The sequence below is a fragment of the Hyaena hyaena genome, unplaced genomic scaffold (assembly GCF_003009895.1).
Source record: "Hyaena hyaena isolate Hyena2069 unplaced genomic scaffold, ASM300989v1 scaffold_85, whole genome shotgun sequence".
NCBI lineage: Eukaryota > Metazoa > Chordata > Mammalia > Carnivora > Hyaenidae > Hyaena > Hyaena hyaena.
The window spans coordinates 176,692-187,471 of record NW_024080717.1 but is presented as its reverse complement, the minus strand read 5'-3'; the positions used below and the strand labels follow the sequence as shown (position 1 = coordinate 187,471).

The following is a 10,780-nucleotide window of genomic DNA, read 5'->3' as shown; positions in this document are numbered from 1 at the left end:
CACCATTTCAAGTCCTCTGACCTCAGCCAGAGGTTCAACATGCAGTGCTGACTGAATAGGCAGGAACAGAATCACAGCTCTTGACACAGGCTTGGATGTGCGACGGTCAGATTCAAATTCCGGGTCAACTATGTTCATGGAGCTGTGCTTGCCTCAGTCTCGGTTTTCTCATCTGTATGATGGGGATGGGGAGACTTCACCTGCCTACTCCAAGGAAGTGTTTGTGATAATGAACACAGTTGTTACTGGTATTGAAAGCCATCCAGGGCGCCTGGGTGGCTCAGCCGGTTGAGCGTCTAATTCTTGATTTTGGCTCAGGTCATGATCCCAGGGTCATGGGATCCAGCCTCGTGTCGGTCTTCACGCTCAGCACTCAGAGCCTACTTAAGATTCTCTCTTTCCCTCTGCCCCTCTCCCCACTTGCATTCTCTCTCTAAAATAGATAAATGAATACATAAAAGTCTTCCAAAAACAAAAAGCTACCTGACAGTGGATGCCCCCTGAAATGGGTGCTTTCTCTCTCCTACCTCAAATCCTATAGCAAGCCACAGGGCTGTTGGTCACCACGGTCTATGTGACACATCCTGTTACTTGCATGCCAGTACCCGTTCACTCCCTTCTTGTGTGCTAACACGATCTCAGTGGGTCTGCAGTAGCGGCACGCCCAGCTCTGTGGCACAGGCCGTCTTGTAGCTGGGAGAGCCATGTGACCCGAGTCCGGGCAGGGAGCCCTAAGCAGACGTCTTCTGGGGACAGGAACAAACGCTGGAGAGCCTTGGCTTCCATGACAAAACGAGACCGGGCCGAGACTGGTGTGGCCTTTCCCTCTTCTCTTCCCATTTTCCTTCTGCCTTGGACACAGAAGTGATGCTTGGAGCCAGGAAAAGGAGGGAGAGGCCGAGACTGCTGGAGGCATGTGGGCCCTGCCTCAATGGGGGGGAGGAGGGGAGCCGTTTGATGGGAGCACACCACTGCCCATCTCCAAACTTCCTGTTATGTGAAAAATCCATGCCTCCAGCTTGGAGCCACTCACATCTGGTTTTCCACGGCTGGCAGCTGAACACGACGCTAAGCGATGGACGTGCAGCAGTAAAAGCGCCGCTCTGAAGAGCTGTTGATACCACGGGAGGCTGTGCTCGTGTGGGAGAGGGGGCAAATGGGATATCTCTGTGCCTTCCTCTCAATGTGGTTATCACATGAGCCCAAAACTGACTTTAAAAGTTTAAACGTCTCGGGGCGCCTGGGTGGCTCAGTTGGTTCAGCATCTGTCTTAGGCTCAGGTCATGATCTCGTGGTCTGTGGGTTCAAGCCCCGCGTCAGGCTCTCTGCTGACAGCTCAGAACCTGGAGCCTGCTTCAGATCCTGTGTCTCCCTCTCTCTCTGCCCCTCCCCTGCTGGCATGCTGTCTCTCTCTCTCTCAATAAATAAATAAATAAACATTAAAAACATGTTTAAAAGTCTCAAACTGCACCACCTCCATCTCAAAGGTGGAAGGAGAAGAGGGTTCTGTACCGCGGCTCCTACAAAGCAGCCCGCAAATCGCCCGGCAGCACCGCACCAGCAAGCAAGCGACTAGCCACAAAAGCCACTCGCAAGAGTGCGCCCTCTCCTGGAAGGGCAGAGAGAGCTCATTGCGACAGGCCTGGTGCTGTGCGCTCCTTGAAGCGTGACACCATCGGAAATCCACTGAACTTCTTGTTGGCAAACTTCCTTTCCAGCGTCCGGTGGGAGAAATGGCTCCGGACTTCAAGACAGATCTGCGCGTCCAGAGCGTGGCCATCGGTCCCACGCAGGATGCCAGCGAGGGCTCTCTGGGGGGCCGCTGGGGGGCCTCTTTGAGGGCACGAGCCAACGTGCTGTGCATCCCTGTCCATCCCTAACGTGTAACAGTTGTGCCCAGAGACAGCCAGTGAGCATGCCGCTTCCGCAGAGAACATGCTTAAGCATCCGCTCTGATGGAAAACATTTCACTCCTCAAAACTTCCCTTGTTTTTGTGATTGGTTGTTCCGAATGTTATTTTTCCCCCCATGGGGTCAAAAGGGACCTACGTTTCTGACTGCAAGTAGGAAAACAGGGGACAGAAATCAGGTGTTGGTAGTCTTTCCATTTTCATTTGTGTGTGAATTTTAACTTTTACTTAGTATTTATTTTTAAATGTTTTATTTTTATTTGATGTGTGTGAAGTTTTAATATACATGCAGGGGCCTAAAGCATTAATGCAAGTCAAAGCGCTTCAACTGAACGTACTTTAGCCATTTAGCTTTTATAACAATTATAAATAAGCCTGTTACATTTCTCCAGACAATGCAAGCATTTGGAAGGTTTTTTTTTTTTTAATGTTTGTTTATTTTGAGCGAGAGAGAGCGTGCAGGGGAGGGGCAGTGAGAGAGGGAGAGAGAATCCCAGGAAGGCTCCACACTGTCAGCACAGAACCCTACTAGGGCTTGAACCCAAGCACCGTGAGATCACGGCCTGAACCCAAATCCAGAGTCTGATGCTTAACCGACTGAACCACCCAGGCGCTCGGCATTTGGATTTTTTAAAAACAGGTAAATTTCAGGAGCACCTGCCTGGCTCAGTCACAAGGGCGTGGAACTCTTGATCTCGGGGTGGGGAGTTCGAGCCCCATGTTGGGTGTAGCGATTTCTTAACGTAAATAAAACTTAAAAAAAAAAAACAAAAAACAAGTACATTTCTTACTGACGGCAACTAAATGGTGTTTGTCGCATTTTTATCACACAGTAGATCCCATCCATTCACTATACTTTTCTGACTGGGCTGTCCCACAGGCAAGCACATTGTTTTTAATGTTGTCCGTCTTCTGTGCTGTTACTGTAAGTTTGCAATTAAAATACATTAAGCTGTTTTTTAAGAAATGCAAACTCCTTGAAAAGAGCTGTGTCTGCTGGAGTTTGAAGTTTGATTATTCAAGGAATGCCATCTCCTTTCTGAAAGCCCAGAGGCTCTGAATTCTGGGGCCTGGCTTTTCTTATGGAAATATAATGGCCTCCCTAACCCTCCCTGCCCTCCCTCCCCCCCAAAATCTTTACAGTCTTTATCTTCAATGGCCAATTCTTCCAAATTAAGTGTGTGATTATTCCCCCAAAGTAAGGTTGGTTCTTGACTTGGAGCAGCTGTTTTTAATCATGTTGCCTGTTATTCCTATAAATTATAGAAATTCCTTGGAATTGAAACTATTTTGCCTTGCAAACTCAATTGATTCATTAAATCAAAAAAATTAAGGAATACTGGCTAACTGTTAGGCTTTGGGAAGATAAATAAAATCTAGGGAAGAAGATAGACTTGGAAAGAACTAATTCCAAAATGACTCGAAGGAAAGCCACCAAAATATCTTTGTGGTTATCCTGAATAAGAAGGATCCATGAGCGATTTTGCTTTTTATGTATTTCTAAACATTTCCATTTTTCTATATTGAACCTACATAGTGGTAGGTAGCCCAGGCTCAAACATTAAAAAAAAAAAAGTCTTGGGGCGCCTGGGAGACTCCGTCAGTTGAGTGTCCAACTTCAGCTCAGGTCATGATCTCACAGCTCGTGAGTTCAAGCCCCGTGTGGGGCTCTGTGCTGACAGCTCAGAGCCTGGAGCCTGCTTCAGATTCTGTGTCTCCCTCTCTCTTACTGCCCCTCGCTTGCGCTGTCTCTCTCTCTGTCTCCTAGAAATAAATAAAAATATTTTTTAAAAAAATTGCACATACTATTGGGGCGCCTGGGTGGCTTAGTCGGTTAAGCGTCCGACTTTCGCTTAGGTCATGATCTCGCAGTTCGCGGGTTCGAGCCCCGCGTCGGGCTCTGTGCTGACTGCCAGCTCAGAGCCTGGAGCCTGTTTCAGTCTATGACTCCCTCTCTCTCTGACTCTCCCCTGCTTACGCTGTCTCTCTCTCTGTCTCCTAGAAATAAATAAAAAAACATTTTAAAAAATGCAAAGATCCTTTAAAAAAATAAATAAATAAAACATTTTAAAAAATTATTTTAAAAAAAAGTCTTTCATTGGATAATAGCCCCTGCATTTTGTTTAGAAAAATATGGTCACTGGATCTGACATAGCCCTTGGCAAAGAGATAGATAGGTTTGGGTCGCATTTTTGAAGCCAACCTTACGCATCAACTTTTGTCGATGGTAAATTACAAGGGGCCTTGGCAATGACCTAGGCTAACTCCCCCACTTGCAGATGAGGAAACTGAGTCCCAGACAGGTGAATGGCAGGCAAAAAGTTGACCCCCGGGCCACTGGGCTAAAACCTGCAGCCTTGAAACTCTCAGGTGGATTCTTCACACATGGACACAGCATTTCAGGGTCGAAAGCCCCGCTTGGGGGAGAGCGGGCAGGGGCAAGGCCTGGTTAGCAGCAAGTATTTACCAGCACATTCTCAGTGCCAGGGATTCTTCTGGAATGTTTTTAAATCTAGTTTATTTTCTGAGCATTTTTAGGTTCGCAGCCACATTGGGGGAAGGGACAGAGACTTCGTATGTTCCCCCTTCCCCCACCGCATGCCCAGCCTCCCCCATGATCAACATCCCACACCAGAGGGGACACATGTTATAACTGATGAGCCTATACCCACATCATCCCCCTGGAGTCCAGAGTTGACATGACCGTTCACTGGGTGAGGAACATTCTGTGGGTTTGGACAAATGTAAAATGCCGTGTATCCACCATTATAGCATCATACAGAGTCGGTTCACCGCCCTAAAGATCCTCTGTGCTCCACCTGTTCATCCTTTCCTTCTCCCAACCCCTGGCACAACTGACCTTTCTACTGTCAGCATATGTGTGCCTATCCTGAATGTCACCTGGTTTGGAATCTTCAACTCTGTAGCCTTTTCAGACTGGCTTCTTTCACTGAGTAACAGGCATTTAAGTTCCCTCCATGGCTTTTCATGGCTTGATGACTCCTTTCTTTTCAGTGCTGAATAATATTCCGTTGTCTGGATATATCACAACTTGTCCACTCACCTCCTGAAGGACATCCAGAGCCTTCCATGTTTGGGTCGTCACGAAGGAAGCCGCTCTAAACATCCATGTGCCAGATTTTGTGTGGACAGAAGCTTTCAGTTGTTTTGGGGAAATACCATGGAGCATGATTGCTGGATCGTGTGGTAAGAGTGTTTGGTTTTGTGAGAAGCCGCTAGACTGTCTTCCAGAGTGATTGTGCATGGACGGCCCAAGGAGAAGGAACAGTGCCCTCTCTCACCCCAAGAACCCGGAAGTAAATGTTCCTTGTTCCGTCAGTGAAGGCATATGAGGCAAACTTCTTGCTACGACCCAATGTACACGAGTGTTTGAGATCTTAAAGCGTGTTATCTCAAACCCACACGGCACAGGGAAGCAAAGAGCCAATGTTAGCTTTCACCCCAGAGATATTCTGCTCCTGGAGAAAGAGCCCCCGGAGCTGTTTGTATACAGTGGGAAGGGCCCCCAGGATATGGTTTATCTGGGCAGAGCCTGGCCTTACTGGGCACTGCCTTCCTTTGGCTCCCTCTCGCCCAAACCTCTGGCTTTATCTCTTGATAATTCAGAGTGTTTACTCAACCTGCCCTTGTACCCGGGAGGTGCTGCAGGCAAGTGGGTGTGTTTTATGGCCTGTATTCCAATCTCCGGGCCTCTATAAAAAGAAATAAAGAGTGAGGAAGGGGAGGAAGCTGGATCAACCCTTTCAAAAAACAAAACTCCTAAAACTCCAAGTGCAAAAAAACCATAATAACAATTTTTATATTTTAGAAGGATATTTTTTTTTTAACTAGGTAGTTAGGCTTTACGTGTCGTGGCATTTCTTGAACTTCCAGAAGAAAGTTGTCAAATGTCAATGACACCACATGTCACTGTAAAAGGAAGGAAACACCACTCGTGAGAGAGGGGTCAGTAAAAACCAAAGTAGATATAAAGTCTATGTTTCCACTTAAGGGACTGTTACTACCACAGTGAAAACAATGGTGGAAAAGGAGCCCACATCATGGGATCTGATGGAAGATGGAGTCCACTCTGCAGGTCATCTAGCAAGTCATTAAAAAGGTAGCTAACCTAAGAACCTTTTTAAGAAATTACCATAATGCAAAGGGAGAGAGGCAAACCATGAGAGACTCTTGAATGCTGACAAAAACTGAGGACTGATGGATGTGGGGGGGAGGGGGATGGGCATGAAGGAGGGCACTTTGGGGATGAGCACTGAGTGTTATGTGGAAACTAATTTGACAATAAACTATTTGTAAAAAAAAAAAAAAATTACCATAATGTGCATACCACAGAAGTTACTCTTTTTTTTTTTCCTCAAATGTTTATTTTTCAGAGAGAGAGGAGGGGAAGGGCAGGGAGAGAGGAGACAGAGGGTCCAAAGTGAGCTCTGTGCTGACAGCAGAGAGCCCGATGCCAGGCTCGAACTCACGAACCGTGAGGTCATGACCAAAGTCAGACTCTCAACCCACTGAGCCACCCAGGCACCTCAAAGTTATTCTTTTAAAGTGTACAATTCAAAGCGTACAAGTTTTAGTATGACCCAGAAGTTGCAACGACCATCGCTGCATTCTAATTCCAGAATTTTCATGACTCCGCAAAGAAACCCTACACTCATTAGCCATCATTCCTCACTCTCCCCCTTCCCCCAGCCCCTGACAGCAGCTACTCTGTACTCAGTCTCCATGTGCTTGCTTGGATATTTCGTGTAAGTGGAATCATACTATATATTCTTTTGGGTCTGGCTTTTTGTACTTCCCATAAGGTTTTCAAAGTTCACTTTATAACATGCATCAGTACTTCTTTCATTTTTATGGCTGATAATAGCCCACTGTAAGGACATACCACAGTTTGCTTATCCAGGACGAGAGAAACCACAGGTGGTCAGTGACTCATTTGCCTGGATGGTCCGTGGTGTTTACAATTTAGGGTAAAAAAAAAAGTATTATATGAAGAGCCACATTTAAACGATACAGCCTGCTTTGGGCCAGGCCTCCAGTTACCCACCTAGTGCCCACTTAGTCAGTGCAAGCTGAAAGAATTTCCCTGACGGGAGAGTGTGTAATGCACTGTATCTATGAAACTCCTTTTTCAAACAAAGCCAATTGCTAAGCTGTGAGGTGAACACAGTCAATTTTCAAGTGCAGAATGTCACTCAAAACGTATGAATATGTTTAGATAATCAGGGAATGGATTGTTAAAAATTCTGGCAGAACCAAAGAAGCGAGACCGATGGCCGATCAGCATACGAAAAGTCATTCCACACCACATGTCACAAGGGAAAGGCATAGTCAAATAGCAATGCGATACCACGATACCTATTAGATTTCAAATGCCAATGCCACCAAATGCTGGGGAGGATGTGAAGCAATAGGAACTCTCATCTTTGGGTGGTGGGCGTGTAAAATTGCACAACCATTGTGGAAGACAGTCTAGCGGTTTCTCACAAAACCAAACATTCTTCCCACATGATCCCAGCAATTCCGCTCCATGGTATTTTCCCAAAAGAACTGAAAGCTTCTGTCCACACAAAAACCTGCACATCGATGTTTATAGTGGTTTCCTTCACTATCATCAAAACTTAGAAGACTCTAGACCTTCAATGGGTGAATGGATAAATTGTGTACATCTAGACAATGAAAGTAGCGCCTTTAAGCTTAAAAATATTGGGGCGCCTGGGTGACTCAGTAGGTTAAGCATCTGACTCTTGGTTTTGGCTCAGGTCATGATCTCATGGTTTGTGAGTTTAAGCTCTGCATCGAGCTCGGCACTGACAGTGTGCAGCCTGCTTGGGATCCTCTGCTTCCCTCTCTCTGTCCCTCCTCTGCTTGCTCTCTCTCTCTCTCTCTCTCTCTCTCAAAATAAATAAACATTAAAAAAATTAATATTGGTATTAATTTACAAAACTAGGGTTAAAATAGTTTTTGTCATATAAATTGCCTTTCCAGACTAACATATAGAGACTATGTCATTTTATATTCTTGTGTAGCAATGGTTCCCACCTTGAACCTGGATAGAAATGCAAATTCCCAGACCTCATTCTAGATTTACTTCTTCAGAAACTTTGGGAATAATGCACAACAATTTGTGTTGTATTTAATAAGCCCTCTGGCGGGATTCTGATGTACATTCAAATTTGAGATGCATCCTTTTTTTTTTTTTTTTAAAGCAATCTCTACACCCGACATAGGGCTCAAACTTACAAACTCGAGACCAAGAGTCATTTCCTCTACCGACTGAGCCAGCCAGACACCCTGAGATTCATCTTAGTTTATCATATGCATACAGTATATTTTATATGACCCTTTTTCTTTTATTTGAGGCTAAGAAGTCTCAGAACAGGTGTTTTTTTTTTTTCCTTATAAAAATTGCCATGGTTGATATCCTTATAAACAAGCCTTTGGGCATGTGTACAATTATTTCTCTAGAATAGATGTAAAAAGTAATTGCTGGGTCAAAGGATGTGCACAGCTCTAAGTACCCACACTCTTTTTTCTGCTACAAGATCACAGGGTCAGCACAGAGTTGGTCTGTGGTCTGGAATCAATGTCTTCTGTCTGTACAGCTCCATAATACCCTTGTGCCTTTGACAGACATTGTGACCTCCTCAATGATAGGAACATTCCAAGGGGAAAGTTTAGAGGAGGCTCTGGATGTCCAGACACCGGCGCAGGAAAGCATTAGACCATGAGGAAGGATCTGAGGCTTAAGAAGTGGAGGAGGGTCAGCTGAAAAGCCAAGAGCGCCCCCCATAAATAAACCAACAGTGGGGGAAGTTATCACAAATTCAGCTCCTGAGAGGATGAACTGGGATTCAATTTAAAGGCAAGGAGAGTATAAAAGCGAAATTTAACATTCACAACGATGAAGAATCTCATATTAGCTATTACATTAAAATGCCTTACTGCATACAGATCAGGACATTATTAAAACAAAACATTCCAAGCATTGTAAATGTTTCCAGAGACATCTGAGTCATTTTATAAAAATAGGTTATTTTTCTCTTATTACTAAGAGTTGGTATGAAATGTTAGAAATAGAAACCAGAAACCCTTCACTGGGGCTGGCGATGCGTGACAAGGAACTTCAATATTCCTTGAGCGAGTCCCCGCTCAAACGGGGGTCCTTGTTTGTGGCATTCCACTGCCAGGCATAAAAGGGACAAAGGACAACACCGCATCAGTGACAAAGAGCTGTGTCCAAATAGACGTCAAGCATCCAGGGCTGAAGGTGGCTTGCCATTACACACCTCTTCTGACCTGTAAACCTGGCAGCACCCGACGGAACAAGGCTCCAGTCTCATCTATGTTACTTCCAGATGTGTGACCTTGGCCGGACCATTCTCTTAACTTCCAGGCCAAGGGCACACAGGTTGCTGCCCCATATATTTTGTCTCCCCGGATTATAGTGGGCATGAAATGAGGGAGTAGTTCTGAAAATGTTTCATAAAGGGTGGCATATGGTAGGTGTTGCCATTATAGAAAGGGGACATGACGAGCCAATGGCAAGGCTGAGAGATGGATGGATTTTTGTCTTGACTGGGTAGCAACTAGAATAGATGCTGGTGGTCCCCCCACTTGGATCCCCTCTGTTGGACCCATACGTCATTCCCGTGTCAGGATGTTCACAGCTGTGCCCTCTTCAGAGACTTGCCCCTGGCCAAAGGGAGCCACCTTGTCTGGGAGGTCATGCTCTTCCCTACCCCCCTGCGACCCACGGTCAGAGGGATCCCAAAGGCGGGTTCTCTGGCTTCAGGGTGCAACTCTATGGTGCTCTTGATGCTCCAGGGCTCTGCCGTGGGATCAGGTTGGAGCTAAGCTGAGACTGAATCCGTGCTTTCCTCCTTTTCCTTCTCTCGCATGCTCCTTTCCTTCTGAGAACACCTACCTCAGTATTTCCCACGCAGCTACATCCAAGTCACAAGTTCTACTTCAAGAAAATCCACCGAAGACATTGTACTTTCTCATCTTCCTTCCACTTGCTGCTGTAAACCCTTCCTCCGTGTTCAAGGGGGTTACATCCCAATAAACCCATCATTAGCCGAAGATATCAGAAGTTGGAGATGCATTCACTACGCCTAACCTACTAAACATCGTAGCTTAGCCCAGCCTACCATAAATGTGCTCAGAACACTTACATTAGCTTACAGTTGGGCAAAATCATCTCACACAAAAGCGTATCTGATGGTAAAGGGTTGACTCTCTCATGTAATTCATCTTATAGTGTCTGAAGATGACAAACTGCCTGGTTGGGTGCGGACACAGTGGTTGTCAATGTATCCGCCGATCAGCCTCTGATTGTGTGGCCGACTGGCAGCGGCGGCTCTCTGCCCTGCCCAGCATCTCAAGACGGGGTGGAACCGCATATCGCCAGCCCCAGAAAAGATCCAAACTCAAAATTCCAAGTACCATTTCTACTGAATGCAAGTCACTTTTGCATGATCATAAAGTTGAAAATCTTAAGTAGAATCCTAAGTCTGGGACCCTCTGTGGTTTTGCTCCAGGGCTATTTCTCAGCCCAAAGAGTTTGTTGAAATTTTGGTTAATGGAGGGCTCTGTGATTCCTGTACCGAGACTGGTTAAATATTCACGTTTGCACAAAACGTTGCTCTTTACAATGACTTTGGTGCTTCTCACGTTACCTGAATCCTATGACATTCTACTTTCCGTGCAAAGTGGCCCCAAGAAGTGATTTGAAAATGAACTCTCTCTCTAGCTGAAACATAATTCTTCCTGAGCATCTCGGATCTTAAAAGTTGGTAAATTTTGGGGCACCCAGGTGGCTCAGTCGGTTGAGCGTCTGACTTTGGCTC

At 45.7% G+C, this 10,780-nt stretch overlaps 1 pseudogene; it reads right to left on the bottom strand.

The window, feature by feature from the left end:
• Positions 1 to 1,628: 1,628 nt before the first annotated feature.
• Positions 1,629 to 10,780, bottom strand: part of LOC120233118 — a 137,563-nt pseudogene continuing 128,411 nt past the window's right edge.